Raw genomic sequence first — 5231 nt, 5'->3', positions numbered from 1 at the left:
TCGGATGGAGAATCGCTGCCATACATTCGCCGCGTGAGCGTAATTGTTCTCGGATACGGTATCGTCCGTTAACGAACTGTAAAAAGATTTGCGCGGTGGTAAGCGCGTGTCCTGCAATTTTTCGGCTTAGTCAACGTACTCGTACGGAGAGACACTTTTGCGAGTCAGTAATTCAAATTCATCATCCGATAGTGTTGAAAATTTTGAACATATAATTTTTAATTTGTCTTTATCGAGATACGACGCTAATTTATCGAGGCTTGTACTGAGAAATTTGAAAGAATCAATAAAACGTAATTTTACACAATTTCTTTGAGAATTATTTTGAATTTTATCTTTAGTGCTATCGACATGTTTTGTAAAGGAGATGTATTTTTCTTTGGTTATTGGTAATGTGACCACTTGTACATCTACGTGTCCCTCATATGCTGTAGCGATTTCCTTAATTATAAAATGCGCGTCGTAGCCCGATAAATTGTGAAAAACGATCGGAATATATAATGAATTTTTATAATTTGAATTACAGTTTGAATGCGATGGACCGCGGTATCTACCGGTTAAGTGGCAATGATTGCGTACCCGCGTGTCATCCGACACCAATGATTTCTCGCAAATATGACAACGAGTCGCGCTACGGTACGCCTCCCATTGTTCTTTCGACAACGTTTCCATGGACACGTTGGCGGATATGATATTTTTCACGCGATGCGTCAAATCATTGAGTTGTCGCGCGAACCACGCTATACATACAATCTTTATCGCGACGGAATTGATACGATGATAACGCGTCATCGTACGAGCAACGCATGTAGTAGCCTATGCTGAATACCTCATGCTGTTGATACGCGTACGATGACGCATCTTCCCTGTCGGGTTCCATTTTCCGTAAAACGCACTCCAGGTCGGCGTAGACGACGAATGGGACGCGCTCCTTGTTGCAGTTGTTCCCAAATTCGAGCCACTTTTCGTCCTCGCTCGGCAGTCGAATAGCGCAATCGTTGATCTTCTGGCAGTCCATTGTGTGCAACTGCAATTTTTCATTCGTGCCGAAGTAATGCAAGCATCTGAAAAAAACAAAAAATTATAACAGTTACAATTATTTTATTAGCAAGATGGAAAATTATAATAATTTTTTCATGTGTACTTACTGGTCACAGAAATATTTCTTGTGCTCTTTTTTGCTTAGTGACGAGCTCACGAGACGCGACAGATTTTTGTATCCACGCAAAGTGGCCGACACCGTTGTCGCGTGGATCTTGCATGTACAGGAGATTGACATGCTTGTCCTGTCACTGGTGAGCCGCAGAGGAAAGACTTGTTTATTCTCGATATCGTATACATTGATCGACACCGCGTTCAACCGTTCGAATTTCGGAATGTCTTTGAACGTTATCGGAAATTCGATACCCGCGAGATACAGCACCGTCGTATAATGCGGATACGATGACTCTCGCTCCGCATGCTTTTCAGCCGAGTACAGAGCGGCTACCACCGACCGCGCAAAGCACGCATTGTCCGTCGTTCTAACATTGATCACCGCTCGTTTTGTCGCTATTTCCCGCGGCACTTCGAAGTAACATCCCGCGCGGATGAGATTTAGTTTGTTTACATTCACTACCAAATTGAGGATTCGCGACAATGCCCACCCGCTGTCGCGTTCCTGGAACTCTTCGAGTGATGTCAACGTAGGCTCGATGATATGCTGCTCGTATTACTCGCGCAAATCGGTGTATCGGTATATCTCGCGGTTCTTGCTGTTTATACTCTTAATGTCATGTTTGTTATTTGTCATAAACTCGCCGTTGAACGCAGCGTTCACTTTTGCACTACTGTGTCTTTCTACGGCGTCTCGCACACGTTCGAGCACTATTTCTCTCGCGTCTTCCGAAAACCGCCGCGACTCGATGTAATCGACGTTGACCACAGCACCCGTCGATATACGGCTTTCAAACGCGGCGTTCGATCTCTCGCCAGACCAGAGATCTTTCGTCGGGACTCGCGTACCCGTCACCAACGTGCATGAAACGTCGCTCTAATTGTGTCTTTGCATCCGCGAATCGCGCGATCCTTGTCACCATGGATTGTCTGTGTTCAACGGCGATGCGCGGACGCTTGGCACGACAAAGTTCTTCGAGCAGCTCGATGCACTCGTCGCATTGTTGCAGCCACGCGAAACATTCCATCAGAGTAGCGACCTGTCTGCACTGCTCCAACAGTTCGCGTTTCACTCGCTCGTGATTTTTTATGTTTTTTTTTCTCTTTAGATCACGTCACACTCTTCCACGGAGCACTTGCACGTGACTCGTTCACACACGTTGCAGCACCGCGACATATCTAGAAAATCATAATGTTCTAATACTTTTTCATTATGTTTGTTTGCGAAAATGCATTGTTCACACTCAAAGCATTGATCGTCGTATGTGTCGAAAAATAGTTTTGATGCAAGATCGCGATCACGAAACTCCATCCATATATTGTCAATAATCAACAGTTCGACACACTTTTTACTACCTGCAGGAATCTTAATGCAGATGCACCAACCTTGGTTCTTACCTGCGATTTTCTTCGCCCAATAATAATCGTCCTTTATTACATTGACATTTCTATTCCACCAATGTCTCTTCATATTCCTCGTAACATTTGTCTCGTAACCGTAGATACTTTCTGTCGCACGAGTAAAGACTAGTCAGAAACGGGCTCTCTGATAACTGTTCCATGTTTCTCACCACGTATACCTAATTCACGATCGCGTAGGAATTGCACTGGCGATATTCGTGCATCTACAGTAAATCAAGCAAGAGCGTGGTCGGCCTTACTCAAAGGTAATAAAAGATATCGCCCTAAATCTATTATGAATCTATAGAGAGCACCTTTGTCCTTGATGCACTATCAAGGAAGATTCAGATGTCATTGAACTTTCTTAAGAGAATCACATTAAGCACCAAATACGCATCACGCTATAAAGCGTGTTCCTCACATTGTATTTCTCTGCACTCACCCGAAAGGTCCAAAAATGTCACAATTAGCGGCTGCTAAATATATGAAAAAGTCATTCGTACAGAAATCATTCGTACAGAAGTGAGTGCAGCGATATAATGTGGCAAAAAATGTCGATGATTTACCGGAACGTGGCTCGATATGCAAAGTGGACAAAAAAAGACGATAAAAAAATAGTGAATCTGTTTTCGCGGAATCCTGGCTTAACACTGCATCAAGGACAAGCAAAATTGAAGCAGAAAGGTTTAGATATATCGTATGATACTATTCGAACCTATCTCAAGGCTATGAACTCGACCACGCTCTTACTTGACTTACTGTATGTATGTCTCTTTTTTGCAGATTACCGAGAACATACAACACATCATCTACGTTACAGTCTTCCCACATATTTTCAGTAGTGTCTCGCTCACAATACTGTTCACAATAGTTTTTCAATGTGTGCAATGTGGGCACTTGTTGCATGGAAATATAGTGTACATTTGCATTCCACAATTCGTGCAAGACCGGCCGCCTAGCGCATCAATATAATCGATATCGTGCTTCCTTACAAGATACACTCCTACAACATCGGTGTCAGCCAAACGTATCATGCATGTTGAACACACATTTAAGGCACCATCCGTTGTATAGTAGCACTGGATCATGCAGTGTTTAGTACGGCCGTTCAGTGCGCGGATTTCTGGAGACGGTACAAATTTTTCTGCGTGATCCGTATCGCGCTCGCTCAAGTCGCTAACATAATCAATATCGTCGGATAGCACTTCTTCGTCGGAATCTTGATCCATTATTTCTTCAAAATCTACATCCATTTCTTTTAACACTTCGAACACTTCGTCTCTAATATTCGCGAACTGTTCCGGATCCACGTTTCTAATGTGCTCGACTATGTTGGCTATGTCCTCAACGTTCACATGATGATCAACCATACTTTTTTTCCACTATTCTTATTGCGACCGATTCGTTCGTTTTCCAGGGCACCAACTGCGGAATGGAGCGCTTATAACTCATTATATATTTTATTTGTGACCTCTTTGTCCCTTTGCCTATTGGGTCATACTTTATTTTGAAGTAGATAAGGCAGCATTGCGCGAGCGATTAGTTTATATAAACAGCATCAACTCTTCTTTTAACGCGTCGCTACATGTCATCGATCTCTCTCGCTATCTCTTCTCAGAAAAAAATCGTTATCGACATTTCTTCGAAGAAATTTAAGAGTTGTGGGAACGCAGTGTGTTTTCATACTTTTCACTGGAGTATCACTTTCATTTTACTGTAGAAGAGTTATGTTTTGCTTAGCAGCCGAACATCGGCGCTTCTCTTAACGCGTCGCGATATGGCATCGACCTGATAGTGTATATAAACAGTGTACATATATAACTTTTTTCTTTCAATCGTAAATTTCGATTACGAGTGATAAGACATGGATCGTGTAAAAGAATATATACTCGTACATCGAAAATCGATCGAGCGCAAGGGGTACCGTCCCTTGTCACCAGGTCCGCCAAGTCCACCACCACCATCGAGGGAAAAAGCGAGATATTGGGAATGTCCAGGTGAAAAAGCATCAAAATCGCCAACATGGTCCTCATCGACATCATCAAAATCGCCAACATGTTCATCATCATCAACGTCATCAATGCCATCAAAATATAAGCCATAACTAGCGATGTTCGAGCCGTCGATTGCGAAAAAAAATGTAATAAAATATGAGAAAAAACACGATATAATAAGAGGCGAATAAAAAATTTTCATCATCATTTTTCACATCATTTTATATATATGTACTTTATTTTACTCTCCATCCATCCTATGCCTCGACGTGCTAATAAAAAATCGTATTGAAAAAAATGCGCCGTAAAAAAAAGGCGCATTCATTTCTTCCATCCTTTAATCTGACACATGCCAGATAATAATTGTGTCATATAAAGCGTTATGCACGCTCTATCTTTCTCTAACGTGTGAACCCTTGTTATCTACATATTTTTGGGATGGACGCGAGGCCCGCAGCAGCGATGGCGGCGGCGGCGGCGGCGGTGGATGACAAAAAGTAAGAAACGCATTGTTTATGTAATCAATCGACCTGGGTCCTATTACAGCGATGTCGTCGGGACTTCCCGCGCTTTTCCCCTCTATCGGGCCTTCCTCCGCCCGCGCCAACGAGTATCCCCCGCGCCCCGCGTTCCCCTCTAGCCCTATGGGTTAGAACCGGCCCTATATAACTACTCAAATCG

The sequence above is a fragment of the Trachymyrmex septentrionalis genome, unplaced genomic scaffold (genome assembly GCF_001594115.1).
Source record: "Trachymyrmex septentrionalis isolate Tsep2-gDNA-1 unplaced genomic scaffold, Tsep1.0 scaffold54, whole genome shotgun sequence".
Classification (NCBI taxonomy): domain Eukaryota; kingdom Metazoa; phylum Arthropoda; class Insecta; order Hymenoptera; family Formicidae; genus Trachymyrmex; species Trachymyrmex septentrionalis.
Note: the sequence above shows the minus strand (reverse complement) of the source record.